Source organism: Platichthys flesus, chromosome 17 (genome assembly GCF_949316205.1).
Source record: "Platichthys flesus chromosome 17, fPlaFle2.1, whole genome shotgun sequence".
Lineage (NCBI taxonomy): Eukaryota > Metazoa > Chordata > Actinopteri > Pleuronectiformes > Pleuronectidae > Platichthys > Platichthys flesus.
Genome location: NC_084961.1, coordinates 19,317,361 through 19,331,838, shown reverse-complemented (window position 1 = coordinate 19,331,838; position 14,478 = coordinate 19,317,361). Strand labels below are relative to the sequence as shown.

At 42.2% G+C, this 14,478-nt stretch overlaps 1 protein-coding gene across 2 annotated transcripts in view; it reads right to left on the bottom strand.

The window, feature by feature from the left end:
* eepd1 (endonuclease/exonuclease/phosphatase family domain containing 1) overlaps nucleotides 1–14,478 on the bottom strand; it is a 29,919-nt gene that overhangs the window by 12,837 nt on the left and 2,604 nt on the right. The window lies entirely within an intron of this gene.

Here is a 14,478-nt window from a genome sequence, read left to right as displayed (position 1 = left end):
TCTCCTGGTGCGGGGCTGCATATGTTCAGGCTTCACCTAACACGGTTGTTTTGTTTCTTGTAAATTCAACTTTTAAAGAAGAAAGAAAAAATATTGCTATTGTGGAAATTGCGATGCAACACAAGGGGCAACTTCCATCAAGTTGGACATACAAATTGTGCTCCGTTTATTAGCATCCAAACAATAACTAACAAGATGGCTTTTAACATCCCAGCATGCCCTCGGGTCTCAGACGTCACCACGTTCCCATCATGCCTTGGGATCCTGACGTCATCACGTCACCTGGCATGCCCCGGGGTCGACGTCATCGCCCTCGTAGGAGACTGACGCCGACTGTGCCTGTACTGAGCGCGAGGGTGAATTATGTTAGTCCCCTATTCACTACACTATATTCATTAACTGTTTACCTGATACCTTTAAACCAAGAGATGATAGCAGAAAAGAATCACATCACCAAAATGAACTCATAGAACTGAAGGAAGAAATGTCTCAGAGCCACCCCTGCTGTTTGATTCACGTGGTTTTCAGGAAATGCAGAGGTAGCCACTGCTGCAGCACCAAAGATGGAAGCGAGAAACACTGGCGGTCATTTCCTCTCCTACTACTCCTGGTACTCAGCCAAGCAGATCTGGCTACTTTGGTATTATTTGATTTGGAGATCGCTCTGACGGAGAGTTCTGCCTTGTGCAATGGCGGCAAATAGATATAATATATAATTTACTCAGTGGTGGTCACAGCAATGGAAGCTTACACGTTTAACTTTAAGTAGGTACAGGAACTTCCCAGTAACTGCCTGTACAGACTTAACAAAGAACAGTTTTCACAGGAACTACTTTCAGTCAAATGCCTCTTTAGGGAAATGGTCAAGGTCATTGGCAGCTCCTTTGTACAAGTAATATGAAGCGTTTTATGTAGGACATATTTGGCCTCCTGAAGGTAAACAGGCTGGAAATGCTGGAAACTGTGTTTAACATAATGTTACATGGGTTTTATTTGATCATCATGTTTTGCGCACAGTGCTGAAACACCAGATATTGAGTGGTACTGTCCAAACTTCATCCTCACGACCATAAACAGCACCCGAGGGCAAATTCAGTTTTTTTTTCTAACTGGCAGAGAGCAGAGGAAATCTGACTAACTCTGACTGAGGGAGTTTGGACTGCTGTCCTGTACTGCACCACGACGGAGGCGGATTTACAGCCCAATAAACATTTATCTGTTTAGTTTTCAAATGATTTTCCAGACCAACAGTCAGCACAATAAAAACCAATGAATTTCTCAGAGGCACCGGCGCCTTTCCTGCTGCCAGCTGGCTCTGAAGAGGAACCGGTTCGCGATGTGATTTGTGACACAAGTGAGGAAAGAATTACTGTACACTATTTTGTCTTTTACAAATGCCCTATGAAGAGTTAAATAATCAAAAATTTAAATTATATTTCCTCCAGCGCTCGATCTGAGCTGTTACACAGAAAAACACAAAGCACCCCCTCAGTTCAGGCTGCAGAAGCATATGATAAACTGATTCACTGTGGTGCAACACATTGAAATCAAGTTGATGGCGATGCTTTGGCCTCATTCACCTCTAACCTACTAATACCAAATCAGCCACACAGAAAATGACATTGCATAACGGTCTTTTCTGTTAGTGTACTGCTGCTGCTGCGGCTGCGGGGTATTACAGGACTTGCATTCAACGAGCTGAGTGCAGGAGCTCCACTGCGGCTCAGTGACAGCACCAGCATCATGTGCAATGTAATCAGTCAGCACTTGTGAAGGAGAATGCGAGCGGGTTACAACACAAATCCTCCACATGGCTGCACACGTCACACTGTTAAGGCTGCAGAGCTGCAAAGGGCAAATACAATCATGTAGAGACTTTTTTCTGCACTTGTGCCTGAGCTATATGTAACATTCAGGTCATATAGGAAAGGACAGACAGGCTACGTCCACACTAATATGTTTTAGTTTTAAAACACATCACTTTTGCTACATTTATAATATATTAGTACATTTTATAATAATAATATTAATCAACTTGATTTGTATAACCCTTTTCAATGCAGCTCAATGGGCCTAACATACAATATAGATTAATAAAAAACATTTAAAAATGTAATTTAAAATAAAAAGACAACCGATTTTAAGGAACATTAAGAACATGACATTTTAAAGAAAAGGTGATGTATAATGAAGAAAAAATAATCAAATATTTTTTTTTTACTATATGTATATATTTAATAAAAAAAATGAATATGAGCAGGATTAGGCAGGTGCAAGTTCAAGTTAAAGACTGAAGCTAAGAGATAGTTACATTTTCTTATAAAGATGTTTACTGCTTCCCTGATATATAGCGGCAGTCTGTTCCACCACTTTAGAGCATCCTTAAAAAAAGGGTTAGGGTTTCTGATTTTCTTTCGGCTGTTGTTGGGAACCTCTAATAGTCTTGATGCAGATGATCTCAGTGTTCTATAGGGAATATAGTAAACTAGAGAGTCAGCTATTTAACTCTGTGCATTTAGAGCCTTTTATCTAAGGCGGAGAACCTTAAAGTCAATCCTGAGTTTTAACCAGTGAAGAGCAGCTAGAACTGAACTTATGTGTTATCTCCTCTTGGTTCTGGTTCAGAGCCAAGCTGTAGAGTTCTGAATGAGCTGGAGTCTCGCTATTATTTTCTTTAGGAGGCCTGTATTAAATGTATTACAGTAATCCAGTCGGCTAGAAATTTAGGCATGGATCAGCTTTTCAGCATCTGTCTGATTCATTGAAGGCCGGGCCTTTGCTATGTTTCTAAAGTGGAAAAATTGGGTTTTGGTCACCTTATTAATGTGGGCCTTGAAAACTCACATCTGAGTCTAAGATAAAACCTAGACTTACAGTAACACTTATGCTTGACGTCCACACTACACTGGAGTTTTCAAGCCCCTAAAACACAGACTTTTGGAAACGCTGTGGGCCCAGTTTTAGTTTGTAGATGTTATCAGTCCCAATGTACCCTAACACTCCTCAGGTCAACCTTTACCGTGAGTACTGCACCAGCCTTGATTTCCCGTGTGGAGAATGCAACATGGGCAAAGAATTACAAGTGTTGCTGGTCTTTGCTAGCAGCTGTTGTGCTGTTAAATTATAATATTCAAGTTATCTGCAACAAATCCTTGGGAATGTGTAGGTCGAAGGTTATGTGTTATTCTTTATCTGGCAATATTCTGGATACACCTTCATATTCCAGTTTTTACGCCAATAGACCACAACTTGCAACATACACAATGCACAACATGGTGTCACAACTCAGGACAGGATGCAAATACAGATGGCATGAGTAGGCAAGGCACAGCTGAGTTGTGTCAATCAACGAAGCGAATACTAGAGTACTTGTTTTGTCTCGTGTTTGTGGTTTTTCAGACTTTACCTGTATGCGGCTTCCCCACAGCCTAAAATACACCGCAACTAAGTCATGGGGTGTAAATCATGAAACTCAGGAACAGGACATGGGAGATGTCAACACGGATCACCTCGTTACAACAGGGATTGTGTAATAATCCTATTACACAATCCCTGTTACACAGAAGACTGTAGGTGTCAAAGTTTTGATTCATTAGCAATACCCACCACAATGTGTTGCTCTTTAGATGTCTGTAGCAAGGCCCAGTGTGGTTGGCTCACATCAGAGCTTGATTGACAGTTTTAAGAAGCTAAAACACATCTCTTTAAATGACTAGGTTAAAGTTATGTGCTAATGGACAGTTTTTATAAAGATTTATATATCTCTTAGCAGTCTTAACAGCAACTCATAGCTCTTTACAGTACAAGTCACATTCACACATTCAAAAGGGGTTTTCTGTACACAGCAGGATTTTGGCTTTCAGTATTTTTCAGTATGTTGCCCAAGGACACCTCAGAAAAATCGAACCACTGACCTACTGGTTAGTGGACGACTCTCTATCGCCTGATCCACAGTCTCCCTCAAAGAGGAGAGGGTCATACACTTGATATCCAACCACACTGATGCAAACAGTGAAGTGTACTAATACTCTCTTCTTCAGCTGATGCATTATTAGATTATGTTCACAAAAACTAGTAAGGATTGCTTGGTGTAATTAAGAAAGAAGTGAGCTTTCTACAGCCACATTTTGGACTAGTGCCAGGTTTGTAAATCTGAGTCCTTGAAACAAAAGAGCCCCCCGAACACTGTGACTGGAATTAGAATCAGAGCAGCTGCTGATGCATATTCAACACACCGCCACCTGATAAATGAAGACCTGAAAGTAGATCTACATGTGTGGAGATCGAGATATGCTTCTAATGCTAAATGTCATGTGCAAATGTATTTTTAAAAGCAACAACTTTGAAGTAGTCATGGATTCCAATGAGTTACCATTTGTTAGAGATGTCGGTTCTTATTCAGAACAGATGTGCTTTGTTAACTACTTTTCTGTCTATATTTTCCAGTTAAACAAACAACAAGTGTTTGATAGAAATCACTAGTGAGGATATGTAGATATAAGATTTTTGGCATCTACTTTTAGGACCCAACTGATTGATTGACTATGACTTGATGGTCAGAGTGTATGTGACACTCCCGTTAGCAGAGGTGTGTTCCTGACCGTTAGCCTGATGTTGTCAGGCTCACAATTCTAGTCAGAATGTGAGTCTGAGACCGCTCCATTGGGCTGTGATTATGGGGCGTGTTTCAACTGACCAGGAAGTAAAATTCCTCTTCGCTCAATTGGATAGACCTACAACCAATCAGAGCAACGTAGTATGTGACGTATGCTAAGCAACGCATTGTGAGATATTTACTAACGCCAGGTTCACACCGGACGCTTCAGCGCAGCGCCAAGCCTTAAATTACAGCTGGCTCCCATCCACTCCCATGTTAAAACTTTGTGCCGGTCACACCGGAGGCTGAAGCACCGCGAGGCAGCCTTGGCGCAGCACGGTGCTTCAGCCTCCGGTGTGACTGGCACAAAGCCGTGCAGCGATCTACTGGATCAACGGATGATATTATTAGCGCTGCCCGGCGGTTTAGCGTCGCTTCAGTGTCCGTTGTGAACAGCCAAGCGCCGGGCGATAGGGATTAGCGCGGTGCTTTGGCGTCGCCTCCACGTTCTCTGTTCCTCTTTCAAAATGAATACGCTGTCGATGTCTTCTAAAACAGACTCAACGGCAGCATCTACACATCTCAGCTCGCCAGCGGCAGGCATGTTTGTTGAAAACGAATTCAACCCAAGGGCACTGTGATGACGTGGTTGATTACGTTACCGTTGCTCATCTGTCCATCATCGTATAAAGCCCGCCCTGACAATCTGATTGGACCGGTCGGGCATAATTTTTCCTCGATGGAGCGACTCCAGACCGAACTGCCCGACCAAAAATGTTGTGGGCGGGGCTAAATTCGTCTGGCATCCAGGCTACCTGACCGTGGTCAGACAAGGGGGAACCCACGAAACAGAGACAGGGCGTTGGGGGACACGCTGGCACAAGTGTCGCCTGCGGCAGTTTCACATTGCGACTTCCAGGATTTTAAGGATCTGCTGATAACATCTTGGACTTCATTGCACAAGGCCCCTTCATACGTCTTGTAGAGTCCATCACTCTTTCACCTGGCCCTTCTGGTAGCAGGTGAAACACCAACGGCTTATTATTGAGGGGGTGGTCATGATCACAATGTTTTGACTTATGTTTAGACTAGATTAACCACAGTATTAACTACAGACACAGCAAAGACTAATCCAGGCTAAAACAAGAAGCCTTAAAATGGATCAGAAACTCTTTACATAACAATACAACAGAGACTTTATAGACACAAATGGAGCTAGTCAATCATTAATCCTAATTGCAGTTTTCCTGCAAATCGATCTTTTCCTTCCCCATTCAGCTGAATAGCCTGAGTTTCTGTACTGAACACTGAGCTGGTGAGATCACAACACTGTTGCCTTTGTGATCAGCATCTCACTCAGATCCTGTTATCAGAACACACAGGCCTACACTCACAGAGACAACAGCCCTCTCCTCTAGGTGTGATCTCTCTGCACAGTGAAAGAAACTGTTAAAATCCCCTGTTTCCACTGGCAGCGATTCAATCCCAGCTCACATTGAGATGACCAGAGGTTCAGCCACATCAGCCGGACACGCTGGATAATGCTGAGACAGTGATGCAGCGTGTGCTTTGATTGTAACTTTCATCCCTTCAGGAGGTCAGATTGTGCTGTGTCTGCAGGAGATAATCCAGACCCAAGTAATTCTTAGAGGAAATTCAAATAAGACAGACACACACAAACGCTAACAAAGATTAAAGAGAGACTTCATGACATCCAGCCTAATCTGTGAGTGTCACTGTGACAACACAAACTGTCGCTATGCAAACAGAAACGCGGTGTGATGAGAATAAACCACGAGTGACTGATTCACTGTTGTCGGGCTGGGCGAATTCTAAGAGCAGGGCACCAGGTTGCGTAGCAGCAGCAGGGAGGTGACCTTGAACATGAAACAACAGCTCGGAGGATTTTCTGCCAGTGAACGAGGAAAGGGCCCGAGGCGGCAGTTCACCACTTCAACACGCTTTTAAATGGCACACTGTGTGACAGGGGTGCTGACAGTGATGATAAATGAGTTTCTGTTTTGAGGGGGTTTCACTTTAGATCACTGTACATCCTCATTTTCATGTTTGAACTTCAGCTAAAAGACTAATCTGTTCTGCTATTGGCCTCTCCTTCCCAGTTCCTCTTACCAACAGGTAATTATTTAAAATGTAGATTCGTTTTGTGAATCTGTTATTTTCAAATTTCTTCACTCAAACACAGTTTGCAGACATGTAATAAAAAATATTTGCAATAACTTTAGCAGAGTTTACAGGAGAAGGTTTTCATGCATGTACAAATGCCTGTTTGGAATGGACTGTCTGGCAGAGTTACTTTAGAGTTATACCTTGTCATTAGTGAGTACTCCTTAAACAGACCCAAAATTGAACCGGTCAATTTGTATTTTTGACATATTCATGTTTGTGTGCTGGACATGGTGCAGAGACAGTCCATGGTGTATAGCGAAGTTAGAAAACGATTTTCTTCATCCTACCTGGTTTATCAGCAAAACAGATTTCAAAGTCAATGTTTTTCAGTAAATAAAACAGAAGCTGCTTTATCGAGTGTGTGGTTCATAAATAAGTTTGAATGATTTACTGACATGCTGTTATTATTTCAGCAGAAAGAAACTTTTCAAAATAAAAGTGCTTATAATTTTAAGAATAATTTTGAATTTAAAAACACGATTAGGGCAAGTTGAATCACGCTGTGGGATTTATCTCCACAGAGTAGATGCACCTTTAAATTGCATCCATAATTCAGGCTAACACCGAACATCAACCATGTTTTATGAGTGTTTGGAACTTACTGAGTATACAGGAATGTAGATCTTATGGACATTTGGATACAACCTCATCATCACAGAGATGGACTGATGTCTGTGAAAATCCAAAGCAGCTGGCTAGAATATACTGTATTTAGAGCCTTGTTTTATACTCAAAAAATGTTTTTAAGATTTACCTCTCAAATGAAGTCCTCCATTTAGCTATCTCTGTACTCTTATTATTATATCAATCCGAAATTCTCCTCATTCGATGCCTCTTAAGTAATGTATCTTTTGTTTCATCCCTTTGAATAAGAGGGAGTTGCACTATTCAACGTGGTGAGGCAATAAGTCACTTTGATCGGCTGCTCGCTGTTAAAGTGCTGCTGCAGGAGACAAACAAGCGCCCATCAGCTTTGTCTGGCTGAAGAAACTGGGAACACTGTACTGGCTCAAGAGGCAGAGTCGCTGTGCAGCACCCTAACTTACCCACTGAAATGTGCTGTGTCAGTGGAAATTTCCACATGAGCACCCAACACCCTGCGTTAACTCAGTACAGACCTCCCGTCCTCGTGACTTCAGCACCCCCGCTGGTCTCACCCTCTCTATGTGTCCCTGGACTGTATCACACAGGCCCAGTTAAATCACATCAGGATGAAAGTATAAATATTCAGCCGGCTTCTGCGTGTGTTGCCGATATTGTTGTTATGTCAGAGTGTGAAGGGATTAAAGGAGTGTGTGACGCTTCTGCCATACTCTGCGCCTGGATTATGTGTCTAATAATCCAGGCCTGCTGTGCAGACCCATAGATGCTGGGTACAGTCTACAGCTGGACTAGGCGACAGTCGACAGGCAGATTTATAGGCATAGATCTTACAGTCTCACTTACATTACAGAGGAGGGACACCGCTCTTTTTGTATCATGTTATCAGAGACTGAAAGGTGCTCTGTGTAGAGCTGTTTGCACTGTGCTATCTTAAAATGAGCTGCTCCCTTAATGTGATTACTGTAAACAAATGAGAACAAGGTTAATGAATAGCAGGGATTGCCGCTGTGCCAGCAACTTCGTCAGAGCTTGTTATTGTAAAAGTTAATGAGATAAACCCATAGTGACGTAAGAAGATCAATACCAAATCATGTGTTAAATGTAGAGTCAGCCTAGTTTGGCATAAAGGCCATAAACAGGAGGAAGCAGCCTTCCTCTCTCTGAAGCTTATTTGTTTAATCCAAACAGAAAGGGCCAACAACTCATAAAAATGCTATTGAGACATAATTCATTGTACAAGCGAAGAAATCGATTAGAGTACAGGACAAGGAAGCTGCAAACAATGAGATGTGCATTTGTGAAGACAGAGTATAGATGTGAACAGTATGACACATATCAAAACAAGAGTGTGTGTGTGTGTGTGTGTGTGTGTGTGTGTGTGTGTGTGTGTGTGTGTGTGTGTGTGTGTGTGTGTGTGTGTGTGTGTGTGTGTGTGTACTGTGTACTATGTATATTATGTCCGGGGCATGTTGTGTTTCCTTTCTGCTGCCACTCCTAGACTCCATCCTTTCTGGCTTCATGCTGCAGTCAAAAGCCAAATGCTGTCCGTTTTAGAAAAAAAAGGTAAAGCTGAGTGTTCAACTGATTTTTCCATTACAGCTTTGTGATTCTGAACAGAACATATTTAATTAGAATCGAGTTTTAATTTTGCCATGTACTTTTGTGTGAAGCGCTTTGTAACCTCGTTTAGATAAGTGCTATAAAGAGTTAAGTTATTATTATTATTATAATTATTATGAAACTCCAAGAAGCCAGCTCAGGTCACTTCTAGTCCAGCCACATCAAATTCAATAACAATTACTGTGGTTATGATAAAGAATAAAAGACCTTTGAGCTGAGAGGTCGGCAGGTAGAGAGTTATACGGACAAACCAAGTATAGCTATATAGCCTGAAAACTGGGTGTACTAGGCAGCTGTGGCATAGGAGATAGTAAAAAGTTAGTGGTTTGATCCCTGGCTCCTCCAGCCTGCATTACAAAGTGATCTTGGGCAAGATACTGAGCCCCAAATTGCCCCAGATGGCTGTGCTGTCAGCGTATGAAAGGTGCGTTATAGAAGAAAGCCCAGCATACTGTATGTTAGTGCTGTGTGGAAAGGTGACGGTGGCTTGTACTGTAAAGCACTTTGAGTGGTCGACGAGACAAGAAAAGTTTCATAGCAACTGGTAAATTCACCAAATTATTTTCCCCAACAAGACCTGATGTCTCAATGGATAACAAGGCGACCTTATCAGAGACGCTAATCTTGACGTTATGTCTGGCTGTTAATCAGTGTGAACATTTGAATAAGATACAGTGCTGACATTAAGTGTTGTATGCAAATATGTTTAGAAGGAAAGGGGTGTTTGTTCGGCGGTTCTTCATCTCTGTAGATGAGAGCCGGCGGCGCTCAAGCTGATTCATTCACAGATATTTCATCTGAACTTCAGCTCCAATCTGTGAGACTATGTGCAAAAGGGGAAATACAGATTCTGAGAACAGACAGCAAATGCAAGGGAGAATTAAATAAGAAATCATTCTGAATATTAACAGAATCAAATGCTCTGTGTGACTGCAGCCATTCAGAGTCTCATGATTTTATAAGCTTCCCTGCAAAGTAATGAATGACATGCTATACAAGGAGCAGACACAGATCTGATTAGACGGTGCTATGATAAGCAGGATGTCTGTCCCTCAAAGACCAGGAATATCATTATAATATAAGAGGCTTAACTGGCTGCACAGTAAACACAGCAGGCTGGAGCATCATCTGTTAGCCGACATGAAGGAGACGTGGGGATATGATATGAGACAGGCTGAACAGTGAATGGGTTTTAAACGTTTTCTCCTCCACGTTTCACCTGGACGTCATTCTAAGCAAATAAAGCCTCACAAAAGAGGCAATCCAGGATGAGTGACTGCTTTGGCTAAATACACAAGCTGAGGATTAAGATCTGTTTGTATTGTGTCTCCTTCCTTTCACTCTGTGTCTTTTTAACAAAATACAGTTTGGCTTTTCGTAGGAACGATCCACACTGCCTGCAAAGTCAGCAGACCGTCGCCTACTATGAGCAGCCCTGTCAGTAAGGTCAGAGGTCAACCACAGACACCTCACCACTGAAGACAAACCCTGGCGACTTGATATGGTGACGATATAGGGGAAATGAAAGCAACCTTGAGTGACCTTGCAGCTTTTGGGTTTAGCTTGGTCAAGCCATGAAACTGGAACTGATGTTCCATCTACTCACACTACTCACACTACTCACACTACTCCGCTCCCTTCACTGGTTACCAGTGCCTGCCCACATCCGTTTCAAATACTTATACTTGTAAGGCAGTTACCTATAGCACTTTGTAGTTTGGCTTTCTTGAAGAAATGTAACTTTTTGGATTCTTGTTGTTCTGGGTTTGTACCCTCATGGTTGAATGCACTTATTGTAAGTCGCTTCAAATAAAAGCCTCAGCTAAAATGAAATGTAATGTAATTTTTGTTTCAATAAGGAAAATGATCTATGCTCACAGTACATGAGACAGTGATTAGGAGGAACAGAAAAAGTGAAAACTCAAGAATCCTTGAAAGTTCTAGAAGGGTAAGATATTAAAATTGATCAACATTGCAGTGAGAGCAGTTATTAGTATAGTTTACTGACTGGTACTGAAATTGTTGTCATCATGCCTTAAAGGAAAGTCCAATATTTTCTGAGCTGGTTTGTCAGAATAGTAACAATTTGGAATGTGAATCATGTGTATATTGCACTTGCCAGGAGCCATGATTCGAACTTATCTATTCTCCATATTCATAAATATTCCCTCCATTTTCATGTTAACGACTAGGTTCAACTCTATAAATGCATTCCATTGGAGAAAATCTTCATTTTTAAATGATGCTGCTCCCCTCCTCCCTCTCTGTGACAGTGTCTTATCAAGCACAATTACTTTTCAGCATTGGTTGTTCTTCTTTTTCTCAAATCAATAACACGATCATTTATAAGTTTTACTCCAATTACGGTTAATCCCCCGCCACCCCCACAGGATCATGATCTGAGTGAACTCAGCTCACCCACAACTCTTCAGTTCTTTCTGTTATTTGCCTCCAGTCTCTCCTCTTTCCACTGTTTGCAATGATGTCAGCGCCTTTAAGAATCACCTGACATCACCTGAGTAAAGCTCAGTGTTTAACATGTTATGTCTCATGCGTTTATTAAGCAAAATGTAACGGTGATAGTTCACAGTGCCAAGGGAAATCAGGTGGATATGTGATGCAAAGTTTTCTTCATGAATTAAGAGTTTATACAATCACCCAGCAATTCAACACAAGCCTGAAATGTTAAAAGCACGACACGGTCAGTGAGACAGCTGAATTCTACTGTGTGAGGCAAGAAAAGAAGCAGATAGGCAAAACAGAAAAGTCCTACAAACTGTCATTCAGACATTCCTGAGCAGATTTGACAGTAACATAGCTGTTGACCACTGAAGCCACATTTTCTCGGAGGCAAGTGAGGTGCTGTCAGCTCGAATCCCCTCCTTGATCCTTATTAACCCCGTCTGTGGCGCCTAGTGGCAGCTCTTTCACTTCCCTCCTGCATAGTGTGTGAGGCTGACGACAGGCCGGCTAAGATCAGCAGGCTTGGGAGTCTGAAGAGGCTGAGCGCAGATTGCTGTGTAACCTTCGGTGAGCAGGAGTTCATTGAACTCTCGAAGCTCTCTGTTTGTGTCTGGAGGAAAGCCAGGAAGTGGGTAAACTCAGCCTGGATCTTGTGATTGCTCACACAGCCGAGGCCAAGCTGTGCAAATACACCGTATCAGAAACACAGGCCTAATTAAACTTAAAAAAAACTGCTACATCAAAATGTGTTCGAACTCACAATGACTCTCTGATGACAGACTAGCCAGAGCTGTATCCGATCATTTCCAACTATTTAACCTCCTTTTTGTGGTGATTTCTGGTGTAAAAAATATTCAGATTGGGCCAAAATCTGTAATTTCATATTGTCTGACACCTATTTCCCTTCACAAACGCATGACACAGTACAGGAGAGCCAGCTCCCCAGGTCAGGACTCAGCAGTCCACTTAAATCTAAAAGGATAAGGGACATTCATTTGAATACAACAATGTCCACATTTTCCAGGAATATTTGTCATTGTTTGGTTGGTGCTTTGCATTCTCCTATAGATGCAGGTAGGATGGCAACATGGAAGCAACACCAACAAACACGGAAGTGAGTGAACCTGACAGAGCAGGAGAAGGACTCTAAGCCAACTGTATTTTAAAGACAAAATGAGGAGGTCATACCCCAAAGAGGCCCTACTTGTGTTGCATGGGGGTGGGTTGGGCATAAAACCTCCTTTCAGCAGTCAGCACACTGTACTTTGCAATTTACACTATAGCAGTCCACACAACTGACACCACTAACCTTTAAGCACCTATTTATGTCAAACCGTATTAGAGAGTCTGAGAGCCATGAAAGTGCAGTTGAGAGCTCTAACCAAAGCCAAACTCAAGATGCATTTACCCACACCAAAAGAATCATGAAGACTGAAGGCGATAACAGCCGCTGATGCAACTTTAATCAAGAAAAGACATGGTCCCATTTTACAAGGCTAAGAAAAGGTGGAATAACTTGTAGCACTACAGTTATCTGGAAGTATTGCCTTCAAGAAGAAGCTGCACGACTTACGTGATTGATTGATGGATGCGAGCTGCAGCTGCATCACCTTAAAGCCTCACACTGTGTTCAACAATGTAACACAAACTGTCATCCTATCCTAAAAGCAGAGTGGCTGAAGACTGTTTATGTCAAAGCAGCGCAACTGCTGTTTTGTCATATGCCACAGAAAAATTCATATCCCTGGGTTTCAAGCTTTCAGGCCAAACAAAAGAAGACATTTGAACACTGGGATATTTGACTTCTTCTTCTGTTTTATGACATTTTTTGGACAAAAATGATTCATCGAGAGGAAATCTTCAAATTAAACGAGAATCAAAATAATTGTTAGCTGCAGCCCTCCTTTGGATAGGAGGGGTGCTGTGAGCCAGTAGCACAGAGGAAGAGAGGCACAGCACAGATGGTCAAATCAGCACTTCACAAGATTGAACCTTCACTCAGATATGTTACTCTGACAGATTCCACATGAATCAGCAGAAGGTCTTCTGATAAGGGCTAACTAGGGGTGAACTCAACAAATACTTACCATAGTACAGTGGCCCTGAGAGGTCAACACATTGCAAATCAAGAAAACACATGCAACTTATATAAAATATCATCAATTTGGGATCATCACTTATGTGTGTCCCCTAGAAACGCTTGAAGTTTGTGTTACTTGCCGCGTGTTTGTCTATGTAGGTTGTGTTGGTGGAAAAGGGATGCGTGTTGCAGGAGTAAAATTCTGCTCAGAGTGCCAGAAAGGCCGGAGACAGCTCTGACAACTTGTAGTACATGGCCAATGAAACCTTCATATAAACTGTGATGATAAACACACAACCAAATACATCAATAGCATCGGAATGTTTTGTTCCACTAATTCATCCATGACCAGAGGCAGATGTCTCAACAAATTCAAAACAACTTTATTTGTCCCTGCAGGGCAATTCTAAGGCACACAGAGCCAAGGGATGTAATCATGTTCAAGGAAGGGTTTATTATTTATTTCACTCTACATTCTAAAGTGCAGACAGGTTTTGCAGGGTCACAATTTGAATAAACAGGATTAGGTGCTTTGGGATCATGTGATGGCTGCATAGAAGAGGATGCTAATGTTACTGGCAGGCAGAGTTTCAGATGTAACAACGTGTACTGCAACAAGTGCCCCCTCTTGACCCCACCCTCCTCCTCCACCCTACCAAGCCGGTCAGGCCTCACCACGCAAGCAGGATAGAGCGCAGCTCAGGTTCAGGAACAAGCAAACCTGGTGCCAACAGACACTATTAAACTCCGGTCACACCCAACACGAGAACTGTGTATTATGTACAAAGAATAAACTGAAGACCATATGAAAAGTCACGCGGACACACAAAGTAAATATCCTGTGTAACACTCCATGCAAAGCCATCGTAGGCCAGAGGACAGGGTGAGCTGGGAAGCTTGTTTTACAGATTGTTGTCAAGCATATCTC